Source organism: Halichoerus grypus, chromosome 12 (assembly GCF_964656455.1).
Source record: "Halichoerus grypus chromosome 12, mHalGry1.hap1.1, whole genome shotgun sequence".
NCBI classification, from domain to species: domain Eukaryota; kingdom Metazoa; phylum Chordata; class Mammalia; order Carnivora; family Phocidae; genus Halichoerus; species Halichoerus grypus.
This window is the reverse complement of record NC_135723.1, coordinates 19684249-19697587: the sequence shown is the minus strand read 5'-3', so window position 1 is coordinate 19697587 and position 13339 is coordinate 19684249. Positions and strand designations below refer to the sequence as shown.

At 44.7% G+C, this 13339-nt stretch overlaps 1 long non-coding RNA gene across 7 annotated transcripts in view; it reads left to right on the top strand.

Moving 5' to 3' along the window:
- Positions 1 to 13339, top strand: part of LOC118519792 (uncharacterized) — a 31493-nt gene that overhangs the window by 13668 nt on the left and 4486 nt on the right. For all 7 annotated transcript variants that reach the window (XR_004909337.2, XR_004909343.2, XR_004909342.2 and 4 more), the window contains 3 exons: positions 6647 to 6849; positions 7764 to 7909; positions 8846 to 8947. This is a non-coding gene — a long non-coding RNA (uncharacterized LOC118519792). The remainder of the gene's footprint in view (positions 1 to 6646; positions 6850 to 7763; positions 7910 to 8845; positions 8948 to 13339) is intronic.

Here is a 13339-nt window from a genome sequence, read left to right as displayed (position 1 = left end):
GCTGAGCCACACGTGAGCCTCAATCCCTTCTTCATCTCTCAAGTTAGACCTGTGCATCCTGCTCTCTCCGCGGCCCGCTCCCTGGCCTGTTTGGCCCTCTTGGTGTTTATTCTATGGAGCAGGGAGAGAAGAGAATCCTCTTCCACTTACAGACCTCAGGGAAGTCCCCTTGATTGTCCTCAATCCCTCTCCCCTTTCACCGAAAGTCCTTCCTGCAGGGTGATGGAGGGGAGGTCTTGAGCACCACTGAGGGTTGAGCATAAGATCAATGATCACCATCACCATGATAATGACATAGGGTGACCTGCCTCCATTCTCTGCTGTCAGAGCTTTTCCCCTGCTGCTTAGCCGTGCCGACTCCAGGGGCCAGCCCAGATGCAATCGCAGGCTACCAAACCCCACCAACTGACACCTTCTCCAGAGAACCCTATCATGGCAGGAGTGTGGGGATGGGGACCAAGGCCCTACATCAGCAGGTCTTTGCTCTCTGGTTTTGCCAAGAAATTATTAAAACATAATACATGCAGGGTGCCTGGGTGGCTCATTCGGTTGAGTGGCTGTCTTCGGCTCAGGTCATGATCCCAGGATCCTGGGATCGAGCCCCGCGTTGGGCTCCCTGCTCAGCGGGAAGTCTGCTTCTCCCTCTCCCTCTGCCTGCCGCTCCCCCTGCTTGTGCTCTCTCTGTCAAATAAAATCTTAAAAAAAATAATACACACAATAACTGTAGACTAACCTGCTGCTATCAGCAGGGAATCGGGGGTTTGGTGCCACTCTGGGAGCCAGACCAGGGACTTGAAAATAGATTTTACTATGGAATGACCCTATCATGGATCTGAGCAGTCCCTTTCCCAGAGGCTACCCTTTTAGATGAAGTCCATCAGGGGTCCCCTCAATTTGAGAAAGACACACTCTTTTCCCTTCTGCCTCGTCAGTGCCCTTTGGTCTCTCCCTATTCTCTTACCAATATCACAGAAGCCAAAGAACTAATTTGGCTGCAACACAACCCTCCTCAGAGTGCTGGAGAGGGAGAGAAACCAAATGTGAGCACAGCCCAAACCGTCTTTAGTGGGCAAGGCTCATTCGTAAATAATTTTAGTCTTGTTACCCGTTCACTAATCATATAGCCTTCCCGATGGGTATTGGCAACATGTCAGATGGAGCTCACTCATGAAATGACGCCACAGTTTCCAAACCCCGTTCTGGCTTCTCGAGAATCTGTGAATTGGGGAAACCAGCTCTACTAAAGGAACTATAGACCCATTTTTTTTTTTTTTTTTTCTCCTTTTGAGGGCCGGGGTGGGGAGTGGTAGAGCAGAACAACATCTATACATTTATGCATTCAGGAAGCATTTGCTGAGCTTTCCTCTGTGGCAGGCGCCACCGGAGGAGTGGGAAAGAGAAATCCTGGACGCGTGATGTGTCCCCATTTTGCAAAGGCATTTCTCAGAGTTGCTAATGACACCTGCAGGGGGCTGAATGGTGGCCCCCAAAGATACTAGACGCTAATCCCCGAAACCTGTGCATGTACTACCTATGGTAGTATGTGGTCAAGTCTTGCAGATGTGATTGGGTGAAGCAGGTTGAGTTGGAGAGATTATCCTGGATTATCCAGCTGGGTCCTAAATGCCATCACCTATATCCTTTTAAGAGGGAGGCAGAGGGAGATTTTACAAGGACACAAAAAAGGGAGAAGGTGATGTAATGATGGAACAGATAAAGATTTGAAGGTGCTGGCCTTGAAGATCGGGGTGATGCAGCCCCAAGCCAGGGAACAACAGCAGCCCCCATAAGCTAGAAGAGGCAAGATTGTCTCCTAGAGCCTCCAGAGGGGGCGCTGCCCTCTTGACACCTCGATTTTGGACTTCTGGCCTCCGGAATTATGAGAGAATAAACTGTTTTAAGCCCCCCAAATTGTGGTAATTTGTTACAACAGCCCCAGGAAACTAATAAAACATCCTCGCATATAAAATGGGAACAAGGGTCTAGAGGACAATTTTCAGGCAGGTGGAATCACAGGTATCCGACCAAGTCTGTTTATTCATTCCCTCGGCAAATATTTATTGAGTGAGTACGGTGTTCCAGGCATAGGAGATAGAGAATAAGGCTGATGATGTCCCCACTGACACCGGGGTGGAGGGAGGGAGCAGGTAATAAAGAGGTAAATGAGAAATACAAACCAGGTACCTTTAGTTATTGGTTTAAGTGCTTTAAAGAAAACAAAACAAGGTAATGTGGAAGTAGGGAGGGAATTATTTTAGATTGGGCAGTAGGAGGGCCTTTCTGATGAGGTAATCTTAGAGCTGAGCCCTGAATATCAAGAAGGAGTTACCATCTGGACAAAGCTTTCCCATTGGCAAGAGTTGTAAGTGCAAAGGCCCCGAGATAGGGATGAGCTTAATGTGCTTGAGCTTAATTGTGCACAGAAAGACCAGATTCCTCCAAGTCAATGTGGAGAGCCACCTCTCACAGAGGGCTGCAAGGTTCTGTTGGAGGCCCTGTCCTGTGCAGTTTTCTTTGTTTATAATTAAATTGGAAGTAAACATATGAGTCATATAAATCAACTGTGGGTAACATAAAGCTAGTAGGACTTATATTTAGTTAGATGTCAGGGATTGGGTTTTAAAATACCTTGGCAGGTGTGAACAAAACTCTAAAGATAAAATTTGACAGGGACAAAATGTAAAATTATTTGCCTAAATCAGTACTTGTATGAAGGCTCTAAAACTCAATATCAGCAAACAACCTGATGGTGAAACACTTCACGACTTTTTTACAGCATGGAGTACAGCTCAAGAGAGGAGGCAGCCACGGGTCTGTTCCTGGAGTATTGAGTGGGCACGCCATTTTACAGGGCCACAGAAACAATTCATTCATTCATTCATTCATTTATTCATTCAATGAACAAATGTTCAGTGGACACCTTCTATGTACCTGGCACTGGCTAGGCTGTGGGGAGACAACACTGAAGAGGAGAAAGCACTTGCTGACCTCAGAGTGCTTCTAGGGAGAAGACAGACACTCTAGGTTTAATTTTGTAACTGTGATCTTTCTTCATTAAATTTTTTTCAGATTATAAACTGTGGTAATAAAAGAGCAAAATCAAACATCACAGAAATATATAATATAGATGGGCGCCTGGGTGGCTCAGTTGGTTAAGCGACTGCCTTCGGCTCAGGTCATGATCCTGGAGTCCTGGGATCGAGTCCCGCATCGGGCTCCCTGCTTGGCGGGGAGTCTGCTTCTCCCTCTGACCCTCCTCCCTCTCATGCTCTCTGTCTCTCATTCTCTCTCTCTCTCAAATAAATAAATAAAATCTTTAAAAAAAAAAAAGAAATATATAATATAGAAAAGAAAAATCCCCTGTTAACTCATCTTGCTTCCCCAGAGATAGCCACCGTCAATAGGTTTGTGCATTTTCTTCAACTTTTAAAAATACAGCTGTCTTATATTTTAAAAACATAAAAATGGAACCATAGTCTTTTTAATTTTTTTTAGCTTGATGTATCTTAGACATCCTTCCACATGAATACAAAGAGATCTACCCTGTTCTTTTAAACGGCTGAGTCATACTCCATTTTATGAATGTACCACAGTTTAGTGTCTTATTGATATGTGTACTGTTTCTACTTTTCACTATTATAAACAATGATACCACAGAACTTGTTCAGCATGACCTTTCCAATGAACTGGTGGGAGTATTTCTTTCTAAAGGATACATTCCTGGAGGTGGAAATGTTGGGGCAAAGGGTCTGAAACATTTAAATGACAGCTGGTGCCATACTTCCTACCATTCAGGTGGAGTCAAATTGGAGTGCATGTTTTCTTGCAGCCTCAACACAGGATTTTATCAATAATCATAATCTTTGCCTGTCTGACAGACAGGAGACAATCCTATATTGTTTGCACGAACAATGTTCGGCCTACAACCGAGGTAACGGGTATGCAGGGATGTGCAGGTCACCTGTGCATGTCAGAGAGGCCACAACTGCTGAGGCCTGAAATTAACCAGGCGGGGTGTGGTAGTAGGTGGGCAGCTCACACCGCAAGTGCAAAGGCCCTGTGGTGAGAGCGTGCCTGGCCTGTCAATAGGACTGGAAGGGTTCCCAGGGGAGCAAAGAGCAGGGAGCAAGGGGAAGAGTGAAGAGGAGGCAAGGGCTAAACCTTGCAGGGCCTTGGGGTTCATCTTATGGGTTTTGGTTTTTATGCCAAGAGAAATGGAAGCCAATTGAAAGTTTTGAACAATCTGACATGATCGGACTGGCATTTTGAATAGATTCCCCTGGCTGCTGTGTGGAGAACAGATTAGGAAGAGGAGAGACTGGACATGAAGAGAATATGAGGTAGCTTTTGGCTTCCAGGTGGGAGTGGTGGTAGTCTGCCCTGGGGCGGAACCTGGACTAGGGTGGAGGCCCAATGGGTGTACCCTGGAGAGAGTGGGTTGACTTAGGAGAGACTTAGACCGGATAGGGCTTGATAGGAATTGATGGGAACTGAGGCTTGGCTGGGCTTGGGTAGGGAGCGTGGCATCCTGGAAGACGCTCAGGTGTGTTGGACAGACTGACTGGGAGTTGTCATTAGGATGGTGTGAAAATAGCAGGCGAGGATTAGCCAGAAACGTGAAGATCGGGAGGAGACAGAGGCTTGGCAGAGCAGTCTCTCTGCTGAGTTTCCCCTATGCCCACAGCTCCACCCGATGCACGCTGGCCCTGGGATTCCGCCACACTGGCCACAGGTGGACTGGGAGAGTGCCGGAGCCCCGGCTGTGATGCGGTCTGGTGTGAAGCCCGTCCTTGACGGGACGGTGCCAGATGGAGCTGACAACCTCCTTCGGGGAGTGACAACATCTGGAACTAGGGACATGAGAAGGGTCACACGAGGAGAGGGCAGAAAGTGGGAGTCGTCAGCAAGGAAGAAGGAGTGAAGAGCGGAGCTGAGGCAGAAGGAGCGGAAGGACTGCAGAGCATGGGAGAGGACTGACGGGTCCCCCCTGCACGTGGCTAGGGGACAGAGCCAGGCTTGCTTGCCCAGCTGTGAGGCTGATTCGGGGGGGGAGGGGACCCAGAACAAGGCAGTGACCTTCTCGAAGGCTCTGTTCTGTCTCCTCAACCATGAAACAGATGCCACAATATCTTTTTCTTCAGCTCATGAGGATTAGAGAGGCACACGAGAGAGTCAAAGAAATTATTTGCAACACGTAAGACTACTAGAGAACCAGTATCTAGAATCAAACTGGGAAAAATCTACAAATCAATAAGAAAAAAACCCAGCCAACCCCATGGACAAACAAGCAAAAGACTTGAACAAGCACTTACCGAAAGAGGATAGAGCATAGCTCAAAAATATATGGAAATAAGATCAACCTCATTAATGAGGGGGATACAGTGAGGTTCCATACGCAACAACACAGATGAATCCTATAAACGCAGTGTTGAGTGAAAGTAGCGAGATCGAGATGAATGTATGAAGTAGGAGTCAATGTATTTAAAGTTTTAAACTACCATTAAAACTATAATTAAATACTACACATGCATATCAGATTGGCAAAATTTGAAAAATCTATTAATACCAAGTGTTGATGAAGAGCATGTGGAGAACCAGAAATCTCAATGCTGCTGGTGGGAATGTGATGAGTATAAGCATTTTGGAAAACACTTTAGCATTATCTAGTAACCTGAAGGCAGGCACATTGCACAACCCAGTAATTCTATTCTTGGATATACACCTCTAAGAAGAACTTCTCATGTACACTGGAATGCATATACAAGCTTGTCTGTAACTTTGTTCATCGTCTCATGCTAGAAACAACACAAAGATCCATCAACTGTAGAGTGAATACATAGATTGTGATACATTCACATGATGGAGTACTATACAGCACCAAAAAATGAATGAACTATGCTGTGGGGAACAACATGAATGAGTTTTACAAACACAATATTGAACAAAAGAAATAATACGTACTATACAATTTTACTTTAAAAATTGGTAACACTAAACTCTATATAATGGAGTTTATGTTGTAGAGCATATATTGTTGAGCAAACTATCAAGAAAAGTAAGGAAGCGATGATCACAAAAGTTGGAAGGCTGGTTGCTTCTGGGGAGGGGAGGGTTCTGGGATAGACAGGGATACTTGGGGCAGAGGGGGTCCTGCAGTGCTTGAAGGTATTCTATTTCTTGACCGAGGAGGTCGTTATCCTAGTGTTTGCTTTGTGATTGTTCATTATACTGTACATTTGTTTTGAACACTTTAATCTAAGAGTATTTTATTTCACAATTTAAACAGGTTTAAAAAAAAAAGATAGCTAACACTTGTAAAATGCTTGGCACAGCGCCTGGCCCATATTAAGAGCTCAACAGATGGCAATTTTATTTACTGTTATAACCCAGTTGTTAGAGCCGCGCTGTATCCTAAGCAACCTTCCAGCTCCCGGATTGAGCGCGAGTCTCCATGAAGCCTGGCTTTGAGGTGGAGATTCTGGACTCCTCTATTTCCCAGGGTGGCCTCCAAATAAATCTTGTCGCTTAAGACAGCACTTCTCACTTGATATGTGGTGGTTTACTGCATTGTCTCAAACTCTACCAAAGTGTGCTGCCAAATTTTGGCAAGATGTAAAACTTTTTTTTTTAATGTCTCTGTTGCTAGGCAATTCCAGAAATTGAGATTGCTGAACTGAGCACCACGTCATGTGCATACAGCCAGAGTCCAGCCTGCTGCTGGTCAGAGGTCAGGGGTCAAAGGTGGACCCTGACCTCAAGCTGGTGCCAAAGACATGAGGACACGTGAGAACTTGACCTGCTGAGAATCCATCAGGGAAGAAGAGCCACACCCAAACAGTGCTGATTCAGGTGAATCCCAAGATAACTGAGGATGCCATTTAAACCCTTCAAGGGTGTAGCCCCCAAATCCACAGGAAGGTTGACAGTCCCTGATTTAAAGGAATCTGAGAATATCTCTGCTCCTTGCACGCCTAATAATGGAATCCCCATGCCATGTTTATGGGAGGGGTCATTGTATCTAATAGCGAATTATATTAACAGCTAATAATTATGGGGTGCTAATCATATGCCGGGCATGGTGCTAACATTTCAGCAATTCAGTAACTTGCTGCAGGTCACACAGCCACTAAGGGCTGGAGCCAGGAAGAAGGATCATTCTCATTCTCTGGTTCTAGAAGGAAGGCAGAGCCCAATGTTTAGAAGTCACGTGGCGGGGGGGCAGGTTTTGGTACCGAGAAGCAAAAAATGTCCTAATAGTGAAATGGGGAATTTTAGGGCACAAGAAATTCTCTCTCTCTAAGCAGAGGCAGCAAACGTTTCAATTTTAGTATATGTGCTGCCGAAGCGAGCGCGAGGCAGCAAATGTCTCAGAAGAGATTCCTGCATTGGATGGCAGGTTGGACCAAATGCCTTTCAAGGTCCTTTCAAAGAAGCCATAATTGTTAAGTCTGAGTCTTGGTAGAGCTTCACATAAGGGGCTGTGCTATACGCTTATTTTCATTTAAAATAGGAACCTCCAAAGTTCAGTGCATACCCGGACGTGTGAGCTATTTGAGTTCACTTTCATGTGGATGTTCATGAACTTCCTCAGAACTGGTGAGGCACGGGAAAATGATGTTCCCTATAAGGCTGTTTTCTTTTAGTCTTTTAGCTGACAGTAGTTGTAAAGAGGCTTTCTGCCCGGCAACGAAGTAGCTTTCTTAGCTTTGGAAGAGAAAGAATTTGCATTCTACACTCTCCCACACTTATTTCTTTAATTTCAGACCAGAGGTGCTGATCTTTTCGCATGGACTCTCCGGCCACCCCTCCTGTGATCGGCGTGTGTCGTGTGAGGACAACGTGTGTGGCATTAACAGTGGCATCGGGGAGCATCAGGGGTGTTTAGAATCTACCCTTTAGAACTGAAATGGTATGTCTGGCTTTGTTTCCAGGGTTACAGAAACTTCTTTGGTCTATTTCCATGACTGCGTCCAGTGGAAATGCATTACTTTCTGCTTTTCAGACTGCGCTACCTCCCTCCAGGATAATGGAGGCATACAGTGGCATCTCTAGTTGGAAGTTGGCTTGGGTCGAGCCTTTGCATTACCTGGCAAAACCGGCTTTATTTTCTAAAGCAGTTTTAGGGTCATAGAAAATTTAGTTGTAGAAAGTACAGCGTTTCCAGCTACCCCTTATCCCCACAAATGCACAGCCTGTCCCTCTGCCAACATCCCGGACCAGAGTGGTACATTTGTTATAATCCAGGAACCTACGCTGACGCCTTATTATCATCCAAAGTCCATAGTTTACATTGTGGCTCACTCTTGCTGGTGTGCATTCTCTGGGTTTGGAGGAAGATATAATGAAATGTATCCACCATACATTTCATTCGCCTAAAAATCCTCTGTGCTCCGCCTATTTATCCCTCCCTCTCCCCAACCCTGGTGACCACAAATCTTTTTACTGTCTCTGTGGTTTTGTCTTTTCCACAATGTCACAGAGTTGGGATCCTATGGTATGTAGCCTTTTCTGATTGACTTCTTTAAATACACCTTACTAAAGTAATAAGCATCTAGGGTTCCTCCATGTCCTTTTGTATCTTAATAACTCATTTCTTTTTAGCGCTGAATAATCCTCCATTGTCAGGACGTACCACAGTTTCTTATTTATCCATTCATCTACTAAAGGACATTTTGGTTGCTTCCAAGTTTTGGCAATTGTGAATAAAGCTGTTATAAGCATCCATGTGCAGGTTTCTGTAGAGATGAGTTTTTAATTCACTTGGGGAAACACCAAGGAGCATGATTGCTGGATATATGGAGAGAGTGTATTTCATTTTGTAAGCAAGTGCCATCCTGTCTTCCAGGGTGGCTGTACCATTTTGCTTTCCCATCAGCAATGAATGAGAGTTGCTGTTTCTCCATATCCTCACCAGGATCCATGTTCTGGATTTTGGTGATTCTAATAGGTATGCAGTCGTTTCTCATTTTTGTTTTAATTTGCAATTCCCTCATGACAGAGATGTTGAGAATCTTTGTGCTTATTTGCCATCTGTATAACTTCTTCGGTGAGAGGTCTATTCCTATCTTTTGCCCATTTAAAAAATCGGGTTGTTTGATTTCTTATTGTTGAATTTTAGGAGATCTTTGTATATTTTGGTTAACAGTCTTTTATCGGATATGTCTTTTGCAAGTATTTTCTCCCAGTCTGTGGCTTGTCTGCTCATGCTCTTGAATGTACACTATTTTAACAGTGCTCTGCTAGATGTTGTCTGAGCATATAAAATATATTTAAGACAGAATTTCATGCTTTTAAGTTGCTTATTGGGAAGTACCTATTTCCTGGATACAGAAGGATCCCCATTGCTTCTTTTATTGGCTAATAGTGAAACTCTTGTGGGGTTGGGAAACACTCCAGAGAATCAGTATATTTGGGAAACTTGCTTGGATATTATTATTATTATTATTTTTTTTTTTTTAAAGATTTTATTTATTTATTTGACAGAGAGAGAGCACAAGTAGGCAGAGCGGCAGGCAGAGGGAGAGGGAGAAGCAGGCTTCCCGCCGAGCAGGGAGCCCGATGCGGGGCTCGATCCCACGACCCTGGGATCATGACCTGAGCCGAAGGCAGACGCTTAACGACTGAGCCACCCAGGCGCCCCGCTTGGATATTATTTTATGTGCTGAGAGTTCCATGATAAATTATACTTTGGTGGCTTTATGTACAGAAGAGCTTGAGACTCTGACTTGTCTGGGCGGACAAATGTTATTAGCATGCTAAGAAATGTCGGTGGCTGAGATTTGTATTCCCGCGCAGGCTCCTTTGACTGGTGTGACCTCACTGACGTCTCACAGTGACGTATCCAAGGCAGAAACATGGCCGTTGGGCCAAGGGAAAGAAATTTTATTCTATTTATACATACGGCCTTTTTAAAAATGTTGAATTATTTGAAAATACTTAACCGAAGAGGATCATTTCTGCTAGTACAGAGTCGCAGGTAGAACACCTCACACGGCTTCACATTTGGAGTCGGCGTTTGCTTATTATGCTGAATTGCACAGTGTCAGCAAATGAACAGGACATGCTCTAACTTCAATCAGTATTATCCAGAACTCTTCAGTGTAGTCATTCATAGGCACACAAACCAACAGAACAAAACAGGGCCCGAAAACCCAGTGTGGACTGGATGTTGAGTGGGCTCAGTCTGGACGCACTGTAGCAGCATTAATTCACGGTGCCAACGCCATCTTGGAGCATAATGTTCAACTCTAAATCTTAAACGAAAAGGAGATTCCAACGTTTAGCAGACTTGTGGAACAAACACTAGGGAGACAGAGTAATTTGTTAAGGCAGACAACGAGCTGGACCCAATATCCAGGACAGATGCTCTTTAAAATTGGTCCAGTCCCAAAGAGGAAGAAAGAGTCCAAGTGTCCACATGTGCCATTCCTCGGAGAAAGCCAGAGACTGAGAGAGGGCAAGGTAAGGCAAGAAAGAGAGGGGATGGTTGTATCCCTGACCAGGAAGATATGCTGGGTCACCCAACTGCAAGCCCCTCTTCGTGGTCTGATACAAGTCTTCTTCAAAATTGACCAAGCTGCGAGGTTCCCAAAGGCAAAGATTAAAAACAGGAGCTGCAGAACATTAATGAGGACATGTGGTGTCTGCAGCTGGGGCTCAGTGTGGTGCAAAGATCGTGGGTGTGGAATCTCCGCAGGCATGGCTCCCAGTCTCAGCTGTGTCCTTGTTAGTTACATGACCTTGGGCAACTTACTTAAATCTCTGGGCCTTTATTTCACCATTTGCAAAGCCAGAATAATAATTTCTTCCATTCAATACCATCGCAGGGATGAAGAATAATTTACATCAAATACCTGGCTCATAGTAGGGGCTCAATAAATGTTAGGTGATTTAAAAAAATCATCCAGGCCTTATTCCATGTGTTTAATGAGTTCACTGTAAGGAAAGCCCAGATGCACTTTAAATACACTTCTGCTTGTATTGCTTCCTTTGGAAATGAAATACTAATGTATTACCTCCTTAAGAGTTTGGTAAGTAATAGAGCTACTAAGATGCTTTTGGTTGCAAGCAGCAAAACCCTCAATTTAAATAAGCTTTAAAAATAAAGCAATTGTATTTGTTCATGTAACTGCAATGTCCCATGATAAATGTCAGATTCAGGAGAAGTTTGATCCAGCAGCTCCATTATATAGTGAAAGATCTGGTTTCTTTTGTTTCTGCTCTGCTGCCATGGTATCAGCTTTATTCCAAGTCTGCCTTCCTTTGTAGCTATAAGATGTTTGTCAGCAGAAGTCTAGGTCCATCTATTAGAATTGAGTTTACTCTATGTGATGGAAAATCCACTATTACAGTGGTTATAACAAGATAGATGTATATTTCTCCCCCATGTAAGAGAACTCCAGAGGCAGGCAATCCAGGGCTGGAATGGTGGCTTCATCATGTCATGGGCCCAGATGTCTAACTTGAAATTCCACATCTTAGGGCGTGGCTCCCTTTCTCAAGGTCACCTCAAGGTCCAGAATGAGTGCTGGAACTCTCACCATTACCTCTGAATTCTAGGCAAGAGGAAGTAACATGAGGAAGTCTTGCCCCTCACTTGTAAGGAGACTCACCGGAAGTACCACACAACCCTTTTGCTTATATTTCATTGGCTGGATCACAGTCACATAGGGCAGTGGCAAGACTGGGAAACAGAATCTTTTGCTGCACCCGTGTGCCTAGTCAGAAATTGAATTGTTCTTATAACCAAGAAGAAAGGGAGAATGGATATTTGAAGGCACCCACTCCTTATTCAACCCAGGTGGATATGGTTATTATTTGGGGTGGGGGTGGCTTCCATAAAAGGGAATAAATTTTTTTTCTTAGAAGACCCCAGGAAACATACCTCATATCTCACTGGCTCAAAGTGGGTCTTACACCCGCTTCCACAGCGCTCACTGCAGGGGAGCATGTGTGGGAGATGGTCAGTGCTGACTGGCTTGAGCACATTAGCGCCCTCTCCTGGAACTGAGGGTGTGGCGAGCTCCCCGCCCCCCTCCCCAACGACCTGGGGACCCTCAGGGACCCATTAGGAAAAAGGAAAGGGGGCAATGAATGTCATTACAAAGTTGTCCCCCCCTCAACACCCGCTCCCGGGTCCTCTTTTCACTACGCTAAACAATTCTAGGATTTCTAGCCTCTTGATAAAAGCTGTGAATTTCAGATTCCTCTTTATCTTTATGATCGTTTGTGAATCTTCTCCAATCTTTCCTCACTCACACAGGGCACAGTGATGAGCAGGTAAATCTCCAAGCCTCTCTAAACCTCAGTTTCCCCGTCTATAAAGTGATGAGGGTCATAGCATCCATCTTCAAAGATCAAATGAGAGGATGCATGTAGGCTTGGTGCACAGTGACCATTTTAAAAAGGTTCAATAATAAACATAATAATACATCCTGATTCTTGGATCCTATTCTCCTATGTTTTTCTCTATCATGCTTGTGTTTCTTTACCTGGAGCCTTAAAACTCTCTTTTTGCTCTACTCCAGCTTCTGTTTCCATAGATGCTTTTCTCTCCTTAGAAATTCTTCTCAGTAACATCCTTGTGTCTATTTCTGACCTCATCTCTAATTTGCCAAGGTAGCTTTCAGTGCCTGGAGGTATGACAATAAGAGAAAATGATTTGGGAGTGCAGAGAGGAGAACTGGAGCTGTGAGGAGCAGGTGGTGGGAAGCCCGCTATGGACCCCACCTGCGCCGCAACCTCACCCCTGCTTAACCAGATGTTGACTTCTTGTTCCCAGGCTGGGTTATTTGGAAAAGGAAGAAGAATGTGTTCTATTTGTTCATGTGGATTTACATAAGAAACACATTCTCCCTCTTCAGGCTATGGAGCTCATTTGTTGACAGACTGCTGAAGAGTTGAGCTCGTGGGTTTATTTAGTTTGGAAATTCAAAGGTCGAGGCTCTCTCTGCCTTGAGAAAGCCTCCACCAGGTGCATCTAAGATGGTTCGTCCTCACCCTCTTCCCTCCTTCCAGCCTTCCCTCCTTTTTTTGTCAAGGCCAGAGGGCTTGGGAGGATTCATACTCAAGTTTCCCACACAAAGAGCTGCTCACGAATTCCTGCCCTTGCCCACACTGGGGGAGACCGAAGTTTCCGAGTGCTGCTTGCTGCTCAGTCTTCATAATCAGGGAGGGATGACAGCTAGCGGCCATTGCCGGCCACTCTAAGCACTTCGCACGTATAATAATAGCAATGGGAACAGCCGACTGTTAATATGGTGTTTACTATGTGCCACGCATAGTTGAAATCATACGATTATATATTAATTTATGTTATTTCTCTTCGGAAGGAGTAGCT